We start from the raw sequence: 15,852 nt of genomic DNA on the forward strand, positions 1-15,852 counted from the left end.
AAATCCAATACCAGTGTATCAATGTTTATTCCCAATAAAGTAAAAACTTGATTGGAATATTTAGTAGTGTTCCCTCTAATATGTATATGGATAAAGCCATATGAAACATCTTGTTTTTACAGGTTAAGACTAGTTGGATACAGGAAATTTGATACACTTCAGTCTATAGATAGATTTACTGGTTAATTACTTCAACATTCAAAGGATGGATATAGGTGGTCATCTTTTTAATGCTTAGAAGAATATGTGACAATTCTTAAATAACATTTCATAAACGTAATTTGAAAAAATTGAGATAGATTTCACTTGTAAAAGTAGATGAAAAGACCTTAAATGAAATATGAGGAAGTAAGGAATACAAGAGAAGCATGATCCACCATAGCCAGATAAATTATATCCAGTAATACAGACATTTAAAGATGAGACTCTATCAATGTAATCTGTGTAAAATTACTATAGAAGCCTTTGAAAATTTACATATGCATTCTTAAAAACATTGATTTCAGATCATTATAAAATGACATTTTATTAAGTAATTTGACAATTGTTTTTTAATAAAAGAAACACTACCTTTTATAAACAAATAGCCAAGATTATTTATAATGAACAAGGATTAAAGGTTTTGAACATGGAAGGAAATGCACCTATCAGAAATACCTGAGAATAGATTTTAGTCTCTGGTAAGGTAGCAAACATAGTCCTCTGATTCCCTTCTCAATCGAACACTGTGATGGTGTGTATGTATTGAGGCCATAGAAACAAGAGTCATATTGCTACATCCTGGGAAATCCCAGGAAAGAGAATGTGGGATTGAGTGAAGGACGATGCAGTAGCCCAGAAGGAAGAAAATCTAAAGGCCAAGGGCATGGTAAGACTTTTTCATTATGTGTACCATGTGTATTTCTGTATAAACCTCTGCCGCACAATCACTGGGTGAACCATTGTCCTCTCCCATTCCACTGTATGACAGAAAACAGACCTCACTTGCCAAGAGCAATTCAGGAATTGTTTCCTATACAGTCTGGGTTTAGTGAGTGAATTACAACAGGTGACCCCATCTACTCCTGATTATCCCTTCCTTTATTCCTTCTCCCATCCATTCCAAGGTCCAAGTGATTATAAGCAAAGGACTTAGCTTTTGGGAAGAAGCAGTACCTACATGGGGATATATGGAGATTTTCTATGGGGCATTGACATCTGTTGAGGGTTTGGTCAACAAAGAACAATGGAACCCAGATTGTCATGACATCAGCTTTTTTTCAGTGAGCCCTGAACTACATTCTAAACTTATCATAGGGGCACAAGTTAGGGTCTGGGCTTTATGTGTACATACTGCCAAGTATAAGGAAATATGAGACGCTAGGGAATAATAACACTTCTGATGAATGAAGTTCCTTTAAGAGAGACAAAAAAAACTGAACAACCTATTCCCATGAAGTAGAATTGTCTAGAGAGAATAGCTTTTTAAGTCAGCACAATAAGTTTTTCAAAGTGGTGAGAAAGGATATTGATAAAAAGAAACAGAAGTAAATACTTACCAATAACCAATAGAAAAAAATTAAGTGTGAAACAGCATAATAGATTAAAAACTCAATAAAAAGATATTGAATAGTGTAATCAATACGGCCAAAGAGTGAGTATGCTCTGTAAAACTAGATAAATAAATTATTGTAGGATTCAACAAGAAAAGAGAGTTAGACATTTTAAAATAAAATTTAAGAGATATGAAGGATAAAATTAGAATTGTCAGTATTCATATAACAAGAGTCTTAAAATAAGAGAAAAAATAAGTAGAAGAAAAAAAATGATTGTCAAACCAATTATCAAAATTTTACCATAATTTAAGAGAAATGAAATGCTTCAGGTTAAACAATAAATTAAAAGAACGATGTCCAGATGTCTAAAAATGTAATTTAGAAACATCAAAAAAAAAAAAAAGATTCAAAAATGCAAAAACATAAGTAAAGTTATAAAATACGACAATAACATAATATGTTTTAAATTGATATGTAGGGAAATATATATCCAACAAGTAGAGGTTCCATATTATTTCAGAACACATACGTAACACCTTCCCCCACATACACAAACTCTGTGCCAGATTACAAAGAAGGAGCATCATACACATACAGACTCTTTTCTAACGTTAAGTTGATAAAGTTAGATATAAATAATGAAATAATAGCTTAAAACTATATATTATACTATTTAATAATATTTGTGTTGGCTAAACCACAAAAAATGACAAAATTCTTAGAATTTAATGAAAAAGAAAATATGTCAAAACTGAAATGCAGCTACAGAAGCACATAGAGAAGATTGAAAGTATTACATCCATTTATCAAAAAAGAAGAAATATAAAATGTAAATGAACAAAGCTTTCAATGCAATTTGAGGAAACGTTTCACAATAAACCCAAAGATATAAGAAAAAAATATTAAAGATAATGGCAGAAATCAATGATGTAGAGAATGAAAACAATAGGGAAGATTAACTAAAGAAAAATCTGTTTGTTTATTTATTTATTTAGATTAATAAAATGGGAAACTCTGGCATTGAGAACAAAGGTAGAAGGCAGAAATATAAAAACAAGAATTAAGTAAGAAAACAACAATTTACACAGCTGTTTTAAAGTAAAATGATTCTAAGGATTCCTTCCAAGATGGCAGCGTAGGCGACCACTGAGCTCATTCCATCCTAAGAACACATAGAATGTACACATATATTTAGGAGGACCTGAGAGACAACTGTGAGCCAACTGAACCACTTCTGCACAAAAAGCAAGTGAGAGAGACAGCATAGAAAATGTTGAGGAACTGCGAGAGTTCTTCAGGAGCTGAGGGAACAACCTAGGACCAGAGGAACTGGTGAATACCAATGTTAATGTGTCCCCTGCACATGGATAGCAATTGGGAGCTCCATGCAGGTCCTCTGGCTGACCTGAAGTGTGCTATAACATGTTCCCACCCTGCCTGGAGTTCGATACACCAGAAACAGGAAGACAACATAGAACACATACAATGGGTCACTGAACCCAGAGACTGACCTAGTGGATATGGCAGGGTGTTGCTTTGTGTACCTATCATGCTGTGTATACATGCAGGACTTCCTACCTGGAGAGAGTATGGAGCTAGCAAAATGCTGTGGTGTTTGCCTGCATGGATATCCTGTCCAGAGAAAGTGTGGAAATAGTGGGGTGCTACTATGTGTGTGCTCATGTGGGGCTGCACCTCCTGGAGAGAGTGTGAAGATAGTAAATCACTGCACTACCCACACAGAGGGCTGCCCTATACAGAGTGAGTAGGGGTGCTGCTGTGCACGTGCACAGGACTGCCCCATCCAGAGAAGGTGCGGAACTAGGAAAGTAGGGCTGTACCTGCACTCAAGGATGCCCCACCCAGAGAGATAGGGTGGAGCTAGTAGGGCATTGAGACACGGGCTCACAGAACAGACCCACCCAGACCCTGCTCTGAAGACAAAGCAACAGGGCAGGCAAGCAGGGATGCCTGTATGAAGTGAGAGGGGCACAGGTGAGCATGCAGGTGCTGCCCCACCCTCAGAGGAAGCAGAACAAATGAAGTTCAGCTGTGTGTGCTGGCCTACCCCAATTGCAGAGGGGGCAGCATGGGTGCCCAGACCCTGCTCTGACAAGTTAAAGTAACAAGGCATACCAACAGGGGAGCTCACTGAGCAGCCCTTTCTACACCAAATAGCCCCACCCAGATTAGAAGGGCAAGGGAGCACACACATACCAGGTTGCCCCACCCAGAACCCACTTCTTCAGGCCAGCTGACACACCAGCCACCACAGATGCCCACCTGATTACAAATGGCCTGCCAAAACTGTTTGACACAGTCTACACAGAAATCAATTTTTCAAGACTGAGGGATATAGGAACAGATACAGAAAGTCAAACAAAATGGGGAGACAGAAGAATATGCCCCAAATTAAGGAATAGGAAAAAACTCAGAGAAAAACCCTAATAAAACAGAGATAAGTGATTTGCCTGATAAAGAATTCAAAGAAATGGTCATTCAAATAATCAACACACCTTGAGAGTATTATAGAGGAGTATTATAGAGGAATTCAGAGAGCACTTCAGCAAAGAGGTAGACCATGTAATAAAGAACCAATCAGAGATGAAGAATACAATAACTGAAATGAAGAATACATTAGAAAGAAAGAATCAATGGATTAATTAATACAGAAAAATGGATTAGCAACCTTAAAGACAAAGTAGTTGAAGTCACCCAATCAGAACAGCAAAATGAAAAAAAAAAAAAAAGTAATGAGGATAGTATAAGAGACCTCTGGGATAACATCAGGCACCCTAATGATCACATTATAGGAATTCCAGAAGGAGAAGAGAGACAGAAAGAGACAGAAAGAATACTTGAAGAAATAATGGCTGAAAACTTTCCTAATCTAGTGAAGGGAACAGACCTCCAGGTCCAGGAATCAGACAGAGTTCCAAACAAGATGAACCCAAAGAGACACACACCAAGACATATAGTAATTAAAATGGCAAAAGTTAAGGATAAAGAGACAATATTGAAAGCAGCAAGAATCAAACAGCAAGTCACATACAAGGGAAACACCATATGGCTATAGGCGATTTCTCAGAAGCAACTTTACAGGCCAGAAGGGAGTGAGGAAATATTTAAAGTACTGAAAGAAAAGAATATACAACCTAGAATACTATATCTGGCAAGGTTATCATTCAGAATTGAAGGAGAGATAAAGAGTTTTCCAGACAAGCAAAAAGTAAAGGAGTTTGCAATCACTAAATCAGCCTTTCAAGAAATGTTAAGGGGTCTTCTTTATGCAGAAAAGGCCATAAACAGAAATTAGAAAAGACAAGAAAGAAAAAATTTCACTGGTAAATACAAATACACAATAATCACAGTGAATCAACCGCTTAAAAAAACTAATATGAAAGTTAAAAGACAATAGTAGGAATATTAACTATAAGTGCAATAAATAATCAAGGGATACATAAAACAGAAAGATATGAAACATGACATCAAAAACATAAAGAGTGGAGGGGGGAGTAAAAATTTAGTGCTTTTAGTATGTGATTGAATTTAAATGCTTATCAGCTTATAATAGACTGCTATAGATATAGATGTATATATAGAAACCTCATGATAACCACAAACCAAAAACATACAAAAATAGATGAAAAATGAAGAGAAAAAAGCCAATCAAAACACTAAAGAAAACCAACAAATCAAAAGAAAGAGATCAAGAGAAGAAAGGAACAGAGAAGAACAAAAACAACGAAAAAAATCAATAAAACGGCTATAAACACATACCTACCAATAATTGCTTTAAAAGTAAATGGACTAAATGATCCAATGAAAAGACATAGTGCAGCAGAATGGGAAAACAAAAACAACAACAGCAACAACAACAAAAACATGATGTATCTATATGCTGCTTACAAGAGACTGATTTTAGATCAAAAGACACAGAGACTGAAAGTGAAGGGGTGGGAAAAGACTCAAATCAGACAAAACGGACTTTCAAACATAGAATCTAAAAAGAGACAAAGACATTACATAATTTTAAAGAGGTCAATCCGAGAAGACGATATAAAAATGGAAAGTATCTATGCACCCAGCATAGGAACACTCAAGTATATAAAGCAAAATTAATGGATGTAAAGGCAGAAATCAACAGTAAGATGATAATAATTGGTGACTTTAACATTCCACTTACTCCAAAAGATAGATCATCCAGACAAAAATTAAAAATATGCCCCAAATTATTATTATTATTAAATGCCACATTAGAAGAGTTTGATTTGATAGACATTTATGGACTATTTCATCCAAAAACTGCAGATTACACATTTTTCTTAAGTGCACATGGAACATTTCCAGGATAGATCACATGCTAGGCCACAAAACAAGCATCAATAAATTCAAGAAGATTGAAATTATATCAAGCATATTTTCTAGCTACAAATCAACTACAAGAGACTACAAGAAACTACAAATCAACTACAGGAAGAAACCGGAAAAAAAAAATCACTAATACATGGAGAGTAAACAACATGCTTGTAAACAACCAATAGATCAAAAAGGAAATCAAATAGGAAATCAAAAATTACCTGAGTGTGGGGGATATAAAAGATAAATGTCTAAGTATTACTTTGTCTTGTGTACCTGAAACTAATAAAAAAAAAATTACCTTGAGACAAATGAAAATGAAAACATAAGCTAAAATTTATGGGATACAGCAAAAGCAGTTATAAGAGGAAAGTTTATAGCTATATAGTCCTACCTCAAGAAAAAGAAAAAATCCCAAATAAACAATCTATACTTACACCTAAAGACACTAGAAAAAGAGGAATAAACAAAACCCAAAATAAGTAGAAGGAGAAAATAATAAACATCAGAGCAGAAATAAACAAAATAGGGAAACAATAGAAAAGATTAATGAAACTAAGACTGGTTCTTTGAGAGGATAAAAATTGAAAACCCTTTAGCAAAACTCATTAAACAAAAAAAAAAAAGAGGGCCACAAAAAAACATAGCTGGAGATCCAAGATGGTAGAGTAGATAAATGCTGTGCTTGCCTCATCCCATGAACACATCAGAATTACAACTAAATTATAGAAAAATCAACCCGAAGAGCCATCTGAAGTCTAGCTGAACACAGGTTATAACTAAGGTTGTAAAGAAGCTACATCAAGACTGGTAGGAAGGGCAGAGATGGGAAACAGGCTGGCCTTAAGCCTCCCTGTGGTGGATGAAAATTGGGAGGAATATCTCAGCCACAGAGCTTCCCCACAAAAGAGCAAGGGACCCCAGCCCCACACCAGGCTCCCCAGCCTGGAGTACAGGTGCCAGGAATAGAAGCCCCCACAACATCTGGCTGTGAAAAAGAGTGGGGATTCTGATCCTCTGGGTGGGACAGAAGGTTGTGGAGAAACCCAGATGTTCTGTTAAAGTGCCTGCACAGACTCACTCACAGGGACTCACCCTGGACTCCAGAAGAGGGGCAGTGACTCAGGGGCATCGGAAACACACGGGAGGAGGGAACAGACACAGGTGTGTGGTTTCGTGGTGAGGGTTGGAAGATAGGTGCCACTTTCCCTGTGTGGGGTCCTTCTCCCATTCAACCAGTAGGCAGGCACCATCTTTCCTGTGTTGAGCCTTCCCCCATACCCATGGCCAAATCTGAATCTGAATTGGTCTGGTGAGCTCTGCCTGCTCCACCCTCGGGACTCACTGAGACCCCATCATAACGAATTCAATACCGAACGAGGCTTTATCATTGGCTGAACCTTATGGGAGCTGGCAAATGGCAGCAGGCCTTAGTATGTCCTGACTTTTCCCAGAGCTACCCCAGGCCAGTACTGGTGGCAGCCATCTTCAGTCACAACTTGGCCTCTTCCATGCACCTCCAGGTCCAGTGCAGGCAGTGACCAACTGTGGATTGCTACGTAACTCCTACCAGGTAGTCCCTAACTAGTCACTAGCAGTGGCTGAAATGGGCCTGCACCAGAGACCCTCCCAAGAGGCCAAAGAACCAACATACTTGGAGGTTAGCTTCAGATTACACTACCCGGTTGGACCCACAATGGCACACCCAAAGGGTGGTCTCAACAGGCGCCAGAGCCCATTGGGGTGAGTCCTGCCCTATATGGTAAGCTCCCTGCATAGCAGCCTGCAAGCTGTGAATGTGGTCAAACCCCCGAGCCAGTCAGCCTGAGGGTCAATCCCACCCACTGATGTACCAATAGCAATCAAGACTCAACTACAACAGGAGGGACACACCAACCCACACAAGGGACACTCCTGGAGCACCCAATGCAGATGACCAGGGAGACTGTGCCACTGGCACACACAGGGCACCTACTATATAAACGGGGAGACATATTGTATCTACCTAATACATAGAAACAAACACAGAGAGGCAGCCAAAATGAGGAAACAAAGAAATGCATCCCAAATGAAAGAACAGGAGAAAACTCCAGAAAGAGAACTAAATGAAATGGAGGCAAGCAACCTACCACAGACAGCATTCAAAGCACTGGTCATAAGGATGCTCAAGGAAATTAGTGAGAACTTCAACAAAGAGATAGTACAAATAAAATAAGACGTAGAAACCATAAAAAAGAACCAGTCCTGAATGAAGAATATAATAACTGAAATAAAGAATGCACTAGAAGGAATCACCAGCAACTAGATGAAGAAGAGGATTGAATCAGCAATTTGGAAGACAAGGTAGCGGAAAACACCTAATCAGAACAACAAAAGGGGAAAAGAATTTTAAAAAGAGGACAGTTTAAGAGACTTCTGGGACAACATGAAGATGAACAACATTCACCTCATAAGGGCACCAGAAGGAGAAGAGAGAGAACAAGGGATTGAGAACCTATTTGAAGAAATAATGACTAAAAACTTTCCTCACCTGGTGAAGGAAATAGACATACAAGCCCAGGAAGTGCGGAGAATCCCAAACAAGATGAACCCAAACCAGCCAACACCAAGACACATTATAATTTAAATGGCAAAGGTTAAAGACAAAGAGAGAATCCTAACAGCAGCAGGAAAAAGGCAACTAGTAACTTATAAAGAAGCTCCCATAAGATTGTCAGCTGATTTCTCAACAGACACTTTGCAGGCCAGAAGAGATTGGTAGGAAATATTCAAAATGGTAAGAAACAAGGAGCTACAACCAAGACAACTCTACTCAGCTAGGCTATCATTTAAAATGGAAGGACAGATCAAGAGCTTCCCAGGCAAGAAAAAGTTAAAGGAGTTCATCACCACCAAACCAGTATTACAAGGAATGTTAGAGTGACTTCTTTATGACAACAACAACAACAAAAACAATAATAATAATAATAAATATGAATAATAAAATGGCAATAGTTACATATCTGTCAACAATTACTTTCAATGTAAATGGATTCAATGCTCCAATCAAAAACACAGGGTACCAGAATGGATAAGAAAACAAAACCTTTCCGTATGCTGTCTACAAGAGACTCACTTCAGGTTGAAAGACACACACAGATTGAAATTAAAGGAATGGAAAAAATTGTATCATGAAAATGGAAATGGAAAAATAAAAAGGTGGGGTAGCAATATTTATATCAGACAAAATAGACTTTAAAACAAAGGTTATAATGAAAGATAAAGAAGGACCTTGTAATCTCACTTCTGGGTATTTGTCTGAAGAAACTCAAAATGCTACTTTGATGGGACATGTGTATCCATATGTTTACTGCAACATTATTTAAAATAACCAACATGCGGAGACAGCCTGTGTGTTCATCAGTGGATGAATGGATAAAGAGAAGGTGGTACATATATGCAATGGAATATTGCTCGGCCATTGAAGGGAATGGGGTCATGCCATCTGCAGTGGCGTGGATGAACCTGGAGGGTATTGTGTTGAGTGGAGTATGTCAGACAGAGAAAGATAGATGGAACATGATTTTACTTATATGTGGAATCTAAAGAACAAAATAAAAAAATAGAACAGAAACATACTCATAGATACAGAGACCATTTTGATGGTTACCAGATGGGAGGGGGTTTGAGAGGGTGGGTGATTAAGAAGTACAAATTGGTTGTTACAAAGTAATCATGGGGGTGTATGGTATAGCACAAGGAATATAGTCAGTAATATTGTAATAACTATGTATGGTGTCAGATGGTTACTAGATTTATCAGGATTATAGATGAGCGGGAGACTAGGGGATAGGATGAAAAAGGTGAAGGGATTAAGAAGTACAAATTGATAGTTACAAAATAATCATGGGGATATAAAGTAAAGCATAGGAAATACAGTCAATAATATGTTAATATCAGTGTATAGTGCCAGGTGACTGCTAGACTAGTCAGGGAGATCACTTCTCAAATTATGTAAATATCTAACCACTATGCTGTACCCTGAAATTAATATAAGTTAATACTGAATGTCAATTGTAACTGAAAATTGTTAAAGGGGGGTGATTTAAGGGTAATAAGAAGTTCTAATTTCCAGGTATAAAACAAATAAGTCATGGGTATGTAATGTACAGCATGGGGAATATAGTCAACAATATTGTGATAGTATAGTATGGTGTCAGATGGTTGCTGAACTTACGGTGATCACCTCTTAGGTATATAAGTGTTGAACAACTCTGGTGTACTCCTGAAACTGAAATAACATTGTATGTTCACTATATTTTAATAAAAATCTTTAAAAAAATAGTAATTACTAGGATTGTAACAATGTTCTTTACTAGTACAAGTAACTAAGAGCCCCTACTTTTACAGTATTTTACTAAGCTTGTTAACATTAGATTTTAGCAGGTAAATTAGATTTTAGCAGATACAGAACACAACAAAGTATTAAACCACATTTAAAATCATATGACTAAAATTAATGTTTTAAAACATTTAAAATGAAGCATTTCTTCCTTATTGTAAATATTGAGAAAAAATTTAGAGAGAGAGAGAGAGAGAGAGAGAGAGAGAGAGAGAGAGAGAAAGAGAGAGAGAGAGAGAGAGCCCAAATAAGTAAAATCAGAAATGAAGGAGAAGTGACAACCAACATCACAGACATACAAAGTATTATTAGAAAATACTACAAACCACTATACGCCAACAAATTGGACAATCTAGAAGAAATGGATGAATTTCTAGAAACATACAACGTTCCAAGACTAAACCAGGAAGAAAGAGAATCTAAACAGACCAGTTACTATCAATGAAATTGAAGCACTATTCGAAAAACTCCCAATAAACAAAAGCCCAGGACCAAAGGTCTTCAGAGGTAAACTCTACTACACATTTAAAGAAAGATGAGTGCCTATCCTTCTCAAATTCATCAAAAGAATTGAAGAGGAAGGAACACCCCTAAACTCGTTCTATAGGTTAGCTTTGCCCTGGTACCAAAACCAGACAAAGATACTACAAAAAAGAGAATCACAGGCCAGTATCCCTGATGAACATAGATGCCAAAATTCTCAACAATATATTAGCAAACAGAAGTCAAGAGTACATTAAAGGATTATGCACCATATTCAAGTGGGATTTATACCAGGGATATAAAGGTGATTTAACATCCATAAAACAATTAATGCGAATCATCATATCAATAAAACCATGGATTAAAAATCATATGACTATAATAATATATGCAGAAAAAGCATTTGAGAAAATTCAGCATCCATTTATAATAAAAATTCTCAACAAAGTGAGTATAAAAGGAATTTAACTTAACTTGATAAAGCCTCTATATGATAAGTCCAAATCTAACATCATACTCAATGGTGAAAAGCTTAAACTTTTTTCTCAAAGATGAGGAAAAAAATTCCCACTCTCAACACAATCATTCAATATAGAATTGAAAGTCCTACCCAGAGCAATCAGAGAAGAAAATGATATAAAAGGCATCCAAATTGGAAAGGAGGAAGTAAAACTGTCACTATGAGTATATGCAGATAACATGACATTATATATAGAAAACCTTAAAAATATCCACCAAAAATTAATGAAATTAATCAAATAATTTAGTAAATTGTCAGAATACAAAATTAATATACAGAAATCCATCACTTTCCCATACACTAATAATATACAATCAGAAGGCAAAATTAAGGAAAAAAATCACATTTATAATTGCATCAAAAATAATACAATATCTAGGAATAAATTAACCAAGGAGTGAAAGACCTGTACTCTGAAATTTATAAAACATTGAAGAAAAAAATTGAAGAGGAGAGAAATAAATGGAAGAATATACCATGCTCATGCATTGGAAAGATTGATATTAAAATGACCACTCTACCCAGAGCAATCATACCAAAATATCAATGACACTCTTCTCAGAACTAGAAAAAATAATCTTAAAAATTATATGGAACCACAAAAGACCATGAATAGCCAAAAGAATCTTGAGAAAGAAGAACAAAGTTGAAGATATGTTCCCTGATTTCAAACTATACTACAAAGCTAAAATAATTTAAAAAGTATGGTACTGGCACAAAAATAGACACATAGATCAATACAAGAGAATGAAGAGACAGAGATAAACCTTCATTCATATGGTCAACTAATCTATGACAAAAGGAGTCAAAAATATACACTGGAGTAATGCTAGTCTCTTCAACAAGTAATGTTGGGAAAACTGGACAGATACATGCAAAAAAAATGAAACTGGATCACCCTCTTACACCATATACAAAAATAAACTGAAAATATATTAAAGACTTAAATATAGGACCTGAAACCATAAAACTCCTGAAGAAAACATAGGTAATGAACTATTTGATATCAATCTGAGCAATGTCTTTTTAGATATATCCCTTCTAGCAAGTGAAACAAAAGCAAAAATAAACAAATGGGACTTTATCAAACTGAAAAGCTTCTGCACAATGAAGGAAACTATTGACAAAACAAAAAGAAAACCTACTTAATGGAAAATATATTCACAAATGATATATTGAATAAGGGGCTGATACCCAAAATATGTATGGAACTCATACAAAACTCAATAAATAAATAAATAAATAAATAAATAAATAAATAAATAAACAAACAAACAAACAATCCAATAAAAAAATGGGCAGAGGACGTGGAGACATTTCTCCAAAGAGGACATACAGATGGTCCACATATATATGAAAAGACTTTCAAGGTCACTAATCATCAGGGAAATGCAAATCAAAACCACAATGAGATATCACCTTACACCTGTCAGAATGGCTATTCTCAAAAAGTCAACAAACAACAAGGGAATCCTCATGCACTGTAAGTGGTGTAGCCACTATGGAAAACAGTATGGTGATTCCTGAAAAAACTAAAAATAGATCTACCATATGACCCAGCAATTCTACTTCTGGGTATCTATCCAAGAAAACAAAAAAACTAATTCCAAACGATACACGAGGTTTGCTTTTTTCTGTCGGTGGACACCGCCGAGTAGGCATCGTTAAAGTTTCCCCTCCCACAGTTGTCATGTCTAAGTCAGAGTCTCCCAAAGAGCCTGAACAATTGTGGAAGCTCTTCATCGGAGAGTTGAGTTTTGAAACCAACTGATGAGAGACTGAGGAGCCATTTTGAGCAAGGGGGAACACTCACAGACTGTGTGGTGATGAAAGACCCAAACACCAAGCACTCCAGAGGCTTTGGGCTTGTCATGTGTGGCACCGTGGAGGTGGTGGATGCAGCTATGAATGAAAGGCCACACATGGATGGAAGAGCTGTGGGACCAAAGAGGGCTGTCTCAAGAGAAGATTCTCAAAGACCTGGTGCCCACTTCACTGTGGAAAAGATTTGTGTTGGTCATATTAAAGAAGACACTAAAGATCATCGCCTAAGAGATGTTTTTGAACAGTGTGGGAAAACTGAAGTGATGGAGATCACGACTGACTGAGGCAGTGGCAAGAACAGAGGCTTTTCTTTTCTGACCTTTGATGACCAGGACTCTGTAGACAAGATTGTCATTCAGAAATACCAGTGTGAATGACCACAACTCTGAAGTAAGGAAAACCCTATCTAAGCAAGAGATGGCTAGTGCTTCATCCAGCCAAAGAGATCAGTGTTTCTGGAAACTCCAGTGAGGGTTGAGGAGGTGGTTTTGGTGAGAATGACAACTTTGGTCGTGGAGGAAACTTCAGTGGTCAAGGTGGCTTTGGTGGCAGTTGTGGTGATGGAGGGTATGGTGGTAGTGGAGAGGGCTATCATGGGTTTGGAACGATAGAAGCAATTTTGGAGGTAGAGGAAGCTACAATGATTTTGGCAATTACATGAATCAGTATTCAAATTTTGGACCCATGAAAGGAGAAACTTTGGAGGCAGAAGCTCTGGCCCCTATGCTGGTGGAGGCCAATACTTTACCAAACCACGAAACCAAGGTGGCTATGGCGGTTCCAGTAGCAGCAGTAGCTATGGCAGTGGCAGAAGGTTTTAATTACTGCCAGGAAACAAAGCTTAGCAGGAGAGGAGAGCCAGAGAAGTGACAGGGAAGCTACAAGTTACAACAGATTTGTGAACTCAGCCAAGCACAGTGATGGCAGGGTCTTGCTGCTATAAAGAAGACATGTTTTAGACAATACTCATGTGTATGGGCAAAAAAACTTGAGGACTATATTTGTGACTAAATGTATAACAGGTTATTTTAATTTCTGTTCTCTGCAAAGTATAAAGCATTCCAACAACGTGTTTTAATGTAGATTTTTATTTTTGCACCCATGCTGTTGATTGCTAAATATAATAGTCATCATGACACTGAATAAATGTCTTTAAAAAAATATATACGAGATCTGACAATTAAGTTTGTGAACTTGTTACAACGATGTTGTTAACCTTTTTTGAAATCAGAGGGATTATTCATTATGAACTTGTACCAACTGGAGAAACAGTTAACCAAGTTTATTATTTGGAAGTACTGAGAAGGCTGCATGAAAAAGTTAGACGACCTGAACTTTTCATCAACAGTTCACGGCTCTTGCATCATGACAATGCACCAGCTCACACCGCACTGTCTGTGTGACAGTAAACAAATAACTGTATTGGAACACCCTCCCTACTCACCTGATCTGGCCTTCAATGACTTCTTTCTTTAGCTGAAGGTAAAGGAAATTTTGAAAGGAAGATATTTGGATGACATCAGGACATCAAGGATAATATGATGACAGCTCTGATGGCCATTCCAGAAAAAGAGTTCCAAAATTGCTTTGAAGGGTGGACTAGGTGCTGGCATTGGTGCATAGCTTCCCAAGGGGAGTACTTCGAAGGTGACCGTAATGATATTCAGCATTGAGGTATGTAGCACTTTTTCTAGGATGAGTTCACGAACTTAATTGTCATACCTCATATATATGTATAAACACATAAGTAATGGAATGTTATGCAGCAATAAAAAAAATGAAATCTTGCCATTTATGACAACATGGATGGACCTAGTGGGTATTATGCGAAGTGAAATAAGTCAGACAGAGAAAGACAAATACTGTATGATTACACTTATAAGTAGAAGCTAAAAAACAAACAAACAAATAAAACAGAAACAAACTCATAAATACAGAGAATAAATTGGTAGTCATTAGATATGAGGGGGTTGGGAGGATGGGTCAAAAATGCGAAGGGGAATATAGTGAGTAATAAGTTTGCATGGCAAAAGATGATTACTAGAATTAGTAGGGTGATCATATTGTAAGGTATAAAAATGTTGAATAACTATATTGTACACCGCAAACTAATACAACTAATATAATATTTTGCATCAACTATACTTAAAAAATAAAATAAACCTATGAACAATTATATGACAATATATTTTAAAATCCTGTTAAAATATATATATTTTTTTCTCTGCCATAAGATTGCCAATGTGACACAAGAAAAAAATAGAAAGGTCATTAAATAAATTGAAATACAGTTTTAACTTCCATTTTTCCCTAATGCTGAAGCTTAGATGATGTTTTACACATGTTCTTTCAAATTTCAAAGGTAAGCTTCTTTATCTTATACAAGTGATTTTTAAAAAAAGGCATAAATAAGAAAAAATTCTCAATTATTTTACATGGCTTGTATTACTTGGATACCAACAGTAGATATAGTTAATATAAGGAAATGAAATGCAAAATTAAAATACATGCAAAATACATTTATGAAAATACATGCAGAATCCTACATAACTGTTAGTTTATTAAATCTGTATTACATCATGTGTAATATAATATTATATATATATAAATATTATAATATGTCATGTTGAAGTTTATCCTAAAATGGCATATTACAGTGCAGATCTGTAGATTTCCCGAGAGTCTATTTAAAGCACTTACGGGGATCCAGAAATCCGAATATCTAACTAGAATCCCATGACGTTTTTGAT

The 15,852-nt window shown here is 36.4% G+C and overlaps 1 pseudogene; it reads left to right on the forward strand.

Moving 5' to 3' along the window:
• Positions 1-12,968: 12,968 nt before the first annotated feature.
• On the forward strand, positions 12,969-14,024 carry LOC117012566 (heterogeneous nuclear ribonucleoprotein A1-like; annotated as a pseudogene).
• The last annotated feature ends 1,828 nt before the right edge of the window (positions 14,025-15,852 follow it).

The sequence above is a fragment of the Rhinolophus ferrumequinum genome, chromosome 20 (genome assembly GCF_004115265.2).
Source record: "Rhinolophus ferrumequinum isolate MPI-CBG mRhiFer1 chromosome 20, mRhiFer1_v1.p, whole genome shotgun sequence".
NCBI lineage: Eukaryota > Metazoa > Chordata > Mammalia > Chiroptera > Rhinolophidae > Rhinolophus > Rhinolophus ferrumequinum.